The following is a 12234-nucleotide window of genomic DNA, read 5'->3' on the forward strand; positions in this document are numbered from 1 at the left end:
AGACTGACACGGAGAGGCTGTCTAGTACGTGGCTTTGCCTGACACTGAGAGGCTGTGTAGTGGCACTGAGACTGATACTGAGAGGCTGTGTAGTGGCTGGGACTGATACTGAGAGGCTGTGTGGTGGCTGGGACTGATACTGAGAGGCTGTGTAGTGGCTCTGAGACTGATACTGAGAGGCTGTGTAGTGGCTCTGAGACTGATACTGAGAGGCTGTGTAGTGGCTGGGTCTGACACTGAGAGGCTGTGTAGTGGCTTGGACTGATACTGAGAGGCTGTGTAGTGACACTGAGACTGATACTGAGAGGCTGTGTAGTGGCTGGGACTGACACTGAGAGGCTGTGTAGTGGCTTGGACTGATACTGAGAGGCTGTGTAGTGGCTGGGACTGATACTGAGAGGCTGTGTAGTGACTGGGACTGATACTGAGAGACTGTGTAGCGGCTCTGAGACTGATACTGAGAGGCTGTGTAGTGGCTGGGACTGACACTGAGAGGCTGTGTAGTGGCTGGGATTGACACTGAGAGGCTGTGTAGTGGCTGGGACTGACACTGAGAGGCTGTGTAGTGGCTGGAACTGATACTGAGAGGCTGTGTAGTGGCACTGAGACTGACACAGAGAGGCTGTGTAGTGGCTGGGACTGACACTGAGAGGCTGTGTAGTGGCTGGGACTGACACTGAGAGGCTGTGTAGTGGCTGGAACTGATACTGACAGGCTGTGTAGTGGCACTGAGACTGACACAGAGAGGCTGTGTAGTGGCTGGGACTGACACTGAGAGGCTGTGTAGTGGCTGGGCCTGACACTGAGAGGCTGTGTAGTGGCTGGGCCTGACACTGAGAGGCTGTGTAGCTGCACTGACACTGAGAGGCTGTGTAGCTGCACTGACACTGAGAGGCTGTGTAGCAGACAGGAATGCAGGAGATACAAGAGCCCCACGGGAGGCTCATCCCAACCTTCATCAATACCAGATCATGTTTACCTGGGAGCATCTTCACACCTGGATCTGGTTAGCACGTACACCTCACGCTTGTTTTGTGTTCTTGTTGTCAATTGATACTGCTGGAACCATACAGTCTGTAGTTAACAATAAGATATTCCTTCAGCAATGTCAAACAGAAATTATGTAAATGCCTTGATTAAGGTTGAAGTATTATTATTCTGATTAGCTTGTTTGACATTCTAAACAAAGACTTAGGATTCAAGGATGTCTTTGAAAGAAATTCAGCTAAATATTTTCTACAAACAATCTGAAAATCAGGCATCTGTTTCTACATTCCCTGCAGTCTCTGAAATGGACCTATTTTACAGAAACAAAACCATGAAAACAGTTGTTAAATTATAGTTATTAAATATAATAAAAAGGAGCTCAGAGACTTTCTTCATTTTCAGACTGCAGTAATCTATACTTGCCAAATATCATAGACTTGCGGGGGCACGGGTGGCCAAGTCGTCTAAGGCGCCGCGATTTGCTGTGCAGACATGCGTCCCTTGGGCACGTCTCAAACCTATGATTGTGGGTTCAAATCCCGGTTCGCCCCAACTATGTTTCTAGGTTTGTCAGCACCATAACCGTGCTCATGGGTTTCACCAAAGTGGTAAACGTCTGAGACCTGCATCACTTCGGGCTTTCCTCCCACATTAAGCTTACACACCATTATTTAACTGAAATACTGTTAAAAGCGGTGTTAAACCCAACTCACTCAATCACTATCAAAATTGTGGATACCCATTCAAAGTCAAACTGCTGAGTGAAATACCTAAATATCCAAAAGCTTCTCTATTGCTCTGCTTGCTGTACTGTTGTTTTGATGTAAAATTTCATGAATATTTGTATGCAGACAAGTTAATTGGGTAATGGTTATTTATTTTGCATATTTTGCATATATATCGGATATGCAGCTTATCTTTAGCTCTCTTATTAATTTAGTGATCTAGAAATAAATTTACATAATGTAGTTGGTGTTTATCTGATTATGAAGTAGGTGTGAATGTTGACACTGGAGTATGTCACTTCAGGCTTTCCTCCCACATTAAGCTGACATGCCGCGATATAACTGTAATACTGTTAAAAGCGGTGTAAAACCCAAATCACTCACTCACTAATAGACTTCCATGGACTGTATTGGACATATTTGTTTCAGGGTCTGTATGAAAGACTATTATGAATCTTCAATGTGTGTTTTGCCAAGCTCACTCATTGATGAAAAGTGTAAATAACACTGTGGCATCTTTAACATGTTTAAAATGTGTTGTTTCTTGTCCGTCACTAAGTATTGGTGCATGGGAAGTTAACACACTGGACTGAAACACCAAGCTCTCAGTAAACTCTTTAAGCTCAAGACCAAGCTGAACATTTCTACATCATGTCAATCAAAGAGAAAGATCAAACATCATCAACAGAATGTATTTCTTAAATGAAATGATTTGCAAACCTATACGTTATTAAGCCATCTGGGGGAACATGGGCTGGAATTTGCTGTGCAGGGTTGTGGCCCTTAGTGGTACCAGGATCTTCTGATTGTGGGTTTGATCCTCTTTTAACAGCACCAAACACATGCTTGTGGGTTTCTACATAGTGGCTAATGTCTAAGACCTGTGTCAATGTACCATGCTTCCCACCCTCATAGGGCTGACATGCTGTACATAAATCCTGATCAAACCAACCCATCTTGGTACAGCAGCAGGCATTACCAGTTTGTTTTCATGTAGCATCTGTTGAAGAAATAAATGCTGGAATACCATCACGCTGTTCCAGTATTGAAAGATAACATTAATCACCATGATCACAATATATGATGGGCATCCATGCTGCTTAGATCCAGAGATATATCCATGTTCAGCGTCCGAAATAACTGCCTGCCTGCCTGCCCGTGGCTGATAGCTTTTCTATCGGGCTGCATGAAATTTTACTCCAGCTGCCCGACTGTCTGTCAGATAAGTTTAAAAAAACAGAAAGTCCCAGAGAAATGTAAAAAATGTAGTAAATAGAGGATTTTGTTCTCTCTTTTCAAAGAACATGTTTATGTCATTGTTTGTCTTGTTTGTTTGTTTGTTTGTTGTTTAACGCTGCACTCAGCAATATTCCAGCTATATGTCGGCGGTATGTAAATAATCGAGTCTGGACCAGACAACACAGTGATTGATATCAAGATGTACGCAATTGGGATAAGATGACATGCATCAACCAAGTCAGCAAGCCTGCCCACCTGATTCCGTAAGTTGCCTCTTATGACAAGCATGGGTTGCTGACGATCAATTCGAACCCGGATCTTAACAGGTGTTTATGTCATTGAGTGACCTGTCAAAGTTGTTTCATGAGTGGCAGAGCCTCATTCCTTGCTTGTTATTTTTATTTTATCAAGGTTTCCTTGAAAATGAAGAAGCATTTGAGTGTGTATTGTGTTGTAAATGATTATGTATGGAAATTAACTTTAAGTGGTACAAATTATGAAATAGCAACATTCTCTCCTAAAGATGCATGCATGCATACACAGTGGAGGTACTCTATACTTTTTAATGCGCCATTTTTCAATTTTTATGTGCTTACGACACATGACTTTGTGTCGGGTAAAACCTTGTTATATCCATGTCTTATATCATAACCTTACCCCTGTACAGTGATCAAACCAGAACCAGACAAACCAGTTGTCATCAGAGGAACAGAGATCCAAACCAGGGTATAACATTCCATCAGACTGCAAGCTGGACCTCCACACAGGCCACCCACCCCGGGTGTATTCATATTCAGCAGGGCGGTCGGGTAGCCTAGTGGTTAAAGCGTTCGCTTGTCACGCTGAAGACCCGGGTTCGATTCCCGACATGGGTACAATGTATGAAGCCAATTTCTGGTGTTCCCGCCATGATATTGCTGGAATATTGCTAAAAGCGGCGTAAAAACCATACTCACTCACTCACTCATATTCAGCAGCCACTATTTGTTTTACAAAAAATTTGGCTTAAAATGAAAAGTAGACAATCAAAACATATTTCAAAATTTCAACTTCCAGATAAGTACTGCTGCTAAGGAATGCAAAACAAACTTGCAAGTCACACAATCACAGAAGTATGATCGACTGTGAAACGTTACTAAAAGCAGAGACCATATACCGGTATATGGTCTCTGCTAAAAGATAAATGATTGTGTTTTTGTTGGAATAATTTTTTTTATATTATTCACCATTTCTTCTGACGGTGATCATGGTGATGAAAAAATCTTATCGTAAAACAGAATCAGCCCAAATTGTTTGGGGTTAAAAGTCATTTATTCTTTTGCTAATTTCATTATATATTTTTTTCTGTCGCTTCGCAAACAAACTAAAAAATATTATAAGGCCCTAAGAATGTAACAATACATGATAGTACTGATGTACTGCAAGTGTAGAATGATTGTATTCTTGCAAGGTCCATATCCTGCAATACTCATAGATGGATACTAACATTCCCTTTATGTCAGAGCGTGAGTTAAACTATGTATCTGCTTTCCATAGGCAAAACAAATTACAATCAACCATGTAATATTAAATTGCTTGCAAACATATACGGATGAAAATTTATAAGAAAACTACACAAGTATATCACCACTTCATAATTCACTGATGTAGCCTTTTCTGCTTGCTTACCTGTTTCCTTACAGACCTTTATTTACTGATCACAGATTTTAATTTACCGATCACAGATCTTTATTTACCTATCACAGACCTTTAATTACCGATCACAGATCTTTATTTACCGATCACAGATCTTTATTTACCTATCACAGACCTTTATTAACCTATCACAGACCTTTAATTAGCGATCACAGATCTTTATTTACCGATCACAGATCTTTATTTACCGATCACACACATAGCTCTACTGCCTTGAATAAAGCGCAATGGCTCTATAGGCTTAGTCTCGACAACTGTAACTTAGACATGTATGTCTGGTGTGAGAATGAACAAAATCAAAGACACTTGGGGCTGAACGTGACCGGATACAAATTAGAAATTAGCTGATACATAAAAAAATATATCAAAATTCATTGGAAGACTTGACTCAAGGGAGCAGAGATGTATGTTGAATATGTTTGTAAATACTAAATGAATCATATCTTTTATATGAATGTGAATGAATACGTTGTATCGAGTTTCTTCCATTAGTTTTGTAAAGAGAGACAAGCAATCACATAAAGTATTCAATATGTCTCCCACGTAGGGAGGAGAACCATAGCTGAACAAAAAGTTATCATCACAGGGCCAGAAAAATCCACACGTCTGCTCATATTGACGAGTGGCAGCATGTGCAGGTTGTTGAAGAAGTGAAGAAACGCTCATCCTACCGTATGAATTCATCTGTAATCTTTTTTAATAAAATATGAAAGATAATTCTCGAACCTAAAATACGTTTTCATTCCTCGCATGATCTCAGTTTTCACAACAAATTACAACTCACTTATATTATAAATAGATGACATGCTTGACAAATGTCTGTTACAGAAATAAAGAGGAAGCGTATTTGCGCAGCAGATATCAAAACTAGTTTTTAAATGGCGATAATTATATATATTTTTTGTTGTAAGTGACTTGTTACTGATCCTCAAATGTCAAAGCAATAGTGAACAGCTGATGATTGATTTTGTGAGGGAAATGGCTGATATATGGAAGTTTCTGATCGGGGATGGTGGGGTGATGACAAAAATCATGATTTAATAACAAACAGGCTGAAAAAGGAAATTCTTAAAAACTGCATGACTATTAAAAAATAAAACTGTGCAACTGAACGGGGACTCTGAATTAGTTTGTACTGTCTGCCATAGATAATAACTGAGAACATAAAAAAGTATGAAATTTAACAGAGCAAGTGAAAATATTGCAAGATGATTACAAAATATTATCTAATGCCCTGCAGGACAAGTTAGGTTTAAGAAATCTTTCGAGCCCTGACAACATATACTGAACCGCAAAAGAAACATCACCCCAAGTAACATTGCATGAAAAGTTGTCATTTAAATATCTGGGTAATTTTTGTCAAAATTTAAGTTTCTCAAATTTAACATTACCTTGTCTGGAAAAATGAAATTTGATGATACAAAAACAAAGCAGATGACAATATAACCGATTGCCCAAACGGATCACGGCCATGGTAACCCGATGCACGTGAGTTCCGTGCAAATTGAAATGCACATGCGTACCACCATTTATTGCCCTATAAAAATCTACCCAGATTGGATAACATTCATATGATATTGAATTGCTACCAAATGCCAAGACTGACAAGAAATCGGCGACACCAAGCGCTTAGACAATTGCAAGCTGGTCAAACCGCCTGGCAAGTAGTCAATGCATTTCAAGTCCACGTAAGGACCATATACAGGCTCCAGCAACGATACCAGACCACCAACACTACATATGACCGACCACGTAGTGGAAGACCAAGGGTCACCACCCCACGTCTGGATCGTCAGATTGTGCGACAGCATCTTCAAGATCGCTTTGTTACTGCTGCGGAAACTGCTCAACAGACCATGGGGACACACCAGAGACACATTAGTGCGGACACCGTGCGTCGACGATTGACGAGTATAAACCTCCACTGTCACGAGGCCACACACTGAGGACCAATTCTGACACCACATCATCGCTGGGACCGTCTTCAGTGGGCAACACAGCACCAACATTGGTGCCGGCAGCAGTGGAGAAGAGTCCTCTTCTCAGACGAGAGCCGTTACTGTATCTCAACAGCAGATGGCAGAGAGAGTCTGGCGACACCGTGGGAGACATTATTTGGATGCTTGTGTTGTTGAGAGAGACTCTTGGGGTGGTACGAGCATCATGGTGTGGAGTGGATTGGTCTTGCACAGAGGGTCGGCCCTGTGGTCTTCCAGAACATCGGTCCAGGGAGAGGCAATGTTGTCACAGCAGCTCGGTTGATCAAGTCTTCAGACCACACGCCATACCTCATTTGGCCGCAATCACAAGTTTCAGCATGATAATGCCCGTGTCCACACTGTGAGAGCAACAAGAGACTTTCTCTAGCAGAATGGCATAAGAACAATACAGTGGCCTGCCCTCAGTCCCGATTTAAATCCCAATGATCACCTGTGGGATGAGATTCAAAGACGGCTTAATTTACCAAGGCCAACAACTGCAGCTGAACTGCAACAGGCGTTCCTCAGAGTGTGGGCTCAAGTGCCTATGGCCTTCATCAACCGCCTCATCCATTCCATGTATCGATGTTGCACGGCAGTCATCAATGCACATGGCGGATACGAGATATTGACTTGTGATGCCATTTTCTCAGAGACTAGTGTTGTGTTTCACTTTAAGAACATTTGACACTTTAATTTCAACCTTGATGATCAGTTTTGCCAAGTTTCATCTTTTTAATATGTCTCAAAGTATGTTTACAGTGTTTGGACAAATAAGGTTTCTCATATATCTACCCATGGAGACATTTCATTTGCAGTTCAGTATATATATAGAGTACCACATGCTTTCTCCATCTTCAATACTAGCAGCCTCATCATAGTTTAGTATAAAGATCCCTGGAGAAACTGTAAGACTCCTGACACTTTGTGCTTCTAGAACTATTCTCTCTCTCTTTACTGAGCCTCTCCCTCCCAGCCCCACATACACAGCAGACAGCGCCTGTCAGGGGGGCAGTCCTGCCATACCTCACTGAGGAACAGGTGCTTGTACAGACACAGGTACACAGCGCCTCGACCAGTAACCATTTATCTGTAGCCACTCGGGACCTGAACAGGTAGCTTTCAGGAACCACGGGAACTAGTCCTCCAAATGATGTCTAGTTCGCTACTGAAAATGCTTACTGCAGATGCATATCAATTTCATGGTATGGGTGTATGGTTTATTTCTGGTATCTCTGTAATCTTGGAAGATTACTGGCCTGCAGATTCCAAACTCAGAACTTATGTTTGTATCTATGTTATCATTTCTATTCCAAATTTCATAAGTAATAGACAAAATATGTCCAAGCAAAGTTTAAGTTGAGATTCTAATTGATTGCAAAGAACATAAAATAATTTGACAGTTTTAGTTCTTAAACAAGCTTATCAAGGCATCTGTGTCGACTACCTGTTGATTGACATAATTCACATATTCACATGAAGCATGAAAGTCAGAAATCATGAGTGAGTTGGGTTTAACGCCACTTTGAATAGTATTCCAGTTATATCACGGTGTGTCATCTTAACATGGGAGGAAAGCCCAGAGGGATGCAGGTCTCAGATGTTTACCACTTCGGTGAAACCCACAAGCACAGGTATGGTGCTGACAAACCTAGAAACATAATCAGGCAAAACAGGATTCGAACCCACAATCAAAGGTTTGTGTCGTCCTCAAATGATACAATCTGCACAATGAATCAGACAACTGGGTCACCCGTTCCCCAACAGGAAGCATGAATGGTTGGTGGGACGAAGAGTAGTAGTAGTGAGTAAGTATGGTTTTAGCAATATTCCAGCAATATCACTGCGGGGGACACCAGAAATGGGCTTCACACATTGTACCCATGTCTGGAATCGAACTGGGTTTTTGGCGTGACGAGCAAACGCTTTAACCACTAGGCTACCCGACCGCCCCTTGGATGAAGAGAATCAAATAAAGAAGAAGGGAGCATAGGTTGTGAGAGATTGAATTTTACACCATTTTTAGACATTTTTTACTGTTCCAGATATATCACGGCAGGGGAAACCAAAATCAGAGTTAGAAATTGGCACTAGTCCCATAGTTCTTGCCAAACTGCCCAATAGTTAAGGTATCAAAAGGACCAGTATAATTTTTCCCCTTTTAAGGGTTTTGCTCTATGTTATCATTATAAGTACTAGTGGACTAAAACTGTTAGTTTCCATCACAAAAAATGGGTTTCATGCATTTTGGCATGATGAGCGAACGCTTTCACCACTAGGCTACCCCAACGCCCACACAAATGGTGACTTCCTCATCTGTAGGGATGACAAAATGATGTGAGTTTGGTAGAGAGGTGGGCAGGGATGAAATGCTTATAATTACTTTATCATGGCCTTTGTTATAGGCTTCTTAAGCAAGTCGATTTGTCCAATCTTTACCCTTCTTTAGTAAAAAGAGATTGTAATTACATGAGTGGAAACATAAACAATCCCAGTTTATTTTGCGCGCTTTTTCCTATTTCTAGCATTGTCAATCTTAGCACAACGCCCATGAGCCTGTTGTCTGTTGTAATTGAGCTTATTTCAAGTAAGCTTGCAAAATAAACCATGCTACTCGATCAAAGCTTCATGGTAAACAAGAGAATGAGGGTGTGGTGCTCTCTGCAAGCTTTCTGTCAATATGTCCCTAGGAAAGACCAACACCATTTGTACAGCATTCTTAGGTTTCCTAAAACCTAACATTATCATTATGGAAAACACATCAGCCTCAATGAGTTAATCATAAGTAGTTTTTTTTGTAATTTTGCCATGGTTATGGTTGTGTTTTTATGAATAATGTGATAATATAAGGGTAACTTTATTTTTCAGAGTATTATGTTAAGGATCAAAACCGACACTGGCAACCCAATATCCTGCTGCCCGAGGCTTACATTCTCAGTTAAGACCGAGGAGGAGGTTTTTATCCAACTTATTAACCGTCTACATGCATGAAATACCAGAAAGAATAAGGAGACATCAGGATACCATATAGTGGAACAATACAGTGCATCGCTGCATAAAAGGAATTCGATGAAAGCGTGCATGGGAAAGACGATGTGCAGCACACAACTGAAGTCATGAAATGTAAAATTGAACAACCTTTCATCCCCTGCCCTGGTGTCTCAGTGAGAAAACAGTGGGTTACAAAATTAAACATGTCATATGAGGCTGCTGGTTCAATTCATGTCTTGGAATTTTCATGTGAATTTGATTTTTACTTTTCACCAATTAAAAATTAACATTACATTCATAACTTATAAGTTCTTACAGTTCTTACTGTTCAATTAAAACTGGAATATTTCCTTCTGAATACCCAGGGTTTCCTGGTCAATGAATCCATTCTCAGTTTATCAACATGTTAAAGAACCTCCTCGAAAAGTAGTGTTTTGTCACAAAAGGTTTATAACATTAAGAGAAGCCTTGAAAAAAATGTTACCGTTATTATAGCTAAAATGGACAGAATGTGTTGCTAATCCCCAAATGAACAAAAACAACAAACAGCAGCATTGTTTATTTCTTAAAGTGACCTTGGCGGACAAATTTGGAAAGTTCATATTTCCCTAACTTCAGCTGTTTTAACATGGAATTTTCACATCGCATTCAATGCAATATATAATGTTAAACTAAGCACTACAGCCTCTTCCTCTACATTGGTCCTGTTATCAGCGAAATACAAATAACCTCTACAAAGCCATAACATTAGCTACAACTAGAACAGATCAATTGGAAAATGTTTAATTCCAATTTGGGAATTTTTACTGACATTTCCTGCAGACTTGGGGCTGAATATCAGCCTCTAGAAAGATCCGGATAAGCCTTTTGCATCTCTTTTGCATAATAGGTTTAAAAAAGCAACAGTTTTTGGTTGTTCTTTGTTGTTTAACATTTTACTAATAAGAAACCAACCTATATCCAATATTTGACTGAATTAATGACCTACCTGACAAGGTGACATGTAAATTTCCTCCCTTTATCACTAGAGCAGGTGTGATGAAACACTTGATTATGAATGAGTTTCACACGGGTGTAAATCCTATCTTCCTGACAACACATCACAGAAAAGCACTGCACTCAAAAGAGCTCTACTGACTAAGGTAAACATCGTTTTTAAACAGTTTATACAAATACCTCATGTTACCTCAAAACAAACATACATTTGTAAACAAGTAATTTCACTGAGGAAATCAGCCAAAATACGAGTGTAACCATGACGATGTTATCACCACTTCATTATCAGAACAAACTGATGTGGAAGCACATGTGTGTGGCAGAAATATCCCATACACACACTGATAGCACTGGGGGCTGTGAGGAGCTTGGATATGTCATGACACTGCAGAGAGTTAACACTTTACCATACCGAAGCTGCAGTGAGGCAATCCGTTATCATTCCACAAGCCTTCCTCCAAGGCTGTACTGAAAGAAAACTCCATGGATATGTAGTAATTCTATCCCCTAATAGGCAAGTCTAGATCTGTGGTCTCTTATAGGGACTTTTCTTATTATTTACATAACCTAGAAATTATGATTTAAAATAATAATCATGCCTAAGAGACTTGTGCAAGTCTATCATTCCACAGCAAATGTTACAACAGTTCCAAATCTGCTATCATGACATTACACAGGGCCAAAAGACGTATTTTACACTTATGAAACAAACGCAAATACAGTGGGCAATGCACGAAATGACTGGTTTTGCGTATGATTCCCAATATGAGCTAACTTTTCCGATATGAGCAAACTTTGGACGTATATTTCGTAGGAAACATATCATCATCCCTCATTGCCGTATGCACAAGCACCATTGTCATTCATGCCATGACCAGATTTGCAGACATTTCCAAAGTTGACTTTTGAAGTTGATACCCTTAAGTAAATACTTGCTCATAGTGTATTTTAAATGCATTTCTTTGATGGTCATAGGTTCAAAAACTTCTGTCTATTTTCCAAAATGACAAGGGTTCGAAATATGAGCATTTGTGGATGAGGAAATATTTGTATATTTGTAAATTTCCAAATATTGACCTTAGAAACTTATACATGTATCATTTCGCACATCATAAATATGTATTTGAATAGTTTCTATATGCTCTATCACTAACCTAAACACTATTATTCGCCCTTCCCTTTCCCCATGGGAGTTGACCAATGGGATTTGGTGGTCAGGCTCACTGACTTGTTTGATGAAACCATCACAACCCAATTATGGATCGATGCTCATGTCATCAATCACTGGACTGTCCGGTCCTGACTCAATTATTTACAGACATTTGTCATTTGGCTGGAATATTGCTGAGTGTGGTGTGAAAAAAACCAACAAAAGACACATTACAATGAACCCTAGATTCCATGGGTGCATAACGACAACATTGTGTCATGTACTGTTAGATTTAGGGGTATATTTTCGCATACATTTAATACATTCACATCTGTCCACAAGGCTGCCTGATCTACGACCTTTATCATAGTCATCTGCCTCATACCCCATGTTACCCCAAAACAAAACATACATTTGTAAACAAGTAAGTTCACTGAGGAAATCAGCCAAAATATGAGTGTAACCATGACGA

General features: G+C 40.1%; 1 protein-coding gene across 4 annotated transcripts in view; it reads right to left on the reverse strand.

Moving 5' to 3' along the window:
- The window catches only part of LOC124133089 (GRAM domain-containing protein 4-like), a 78777-nt gene that overhangs the window by 58537 nt on the left and 8006 nt on the right, over positions 1 to 12234 (reverse strand). Inside the window, exon 1 of one of the 4 annotated variants that reach the window (XM_048401793.1) lies at positions 10605 to 10692. The exons of the other annotated variants lie outside the window; for them this stretch is intronic. The gene's annotated coding sequence lies outside the window, so the exon portion shown is untranslated. Of the gene's footprint in view, positions 1 to 10604; positions 10693 to 12234 lie in introns of those variants that run through there. 4 annotated transcript variants of the gene reach the window in all.

This window comes from Haliotis rufescens, unplaced genomic scaffold (assembly GCF_023055435.1).
Source record: "Haliotis rufescens isolate VD_foot unplaced genomic scaffold, xgHalRufe1.0.p SCAF_23, whole genome shotgun sequence".
Taxonomy (NCBI): domain Eukaryota; kingdom Metazoa; phylum Mollusca; class Gastropoda; order Lepetellida; family Haliotidae; genus Haliotis; species Haliotis rufescens.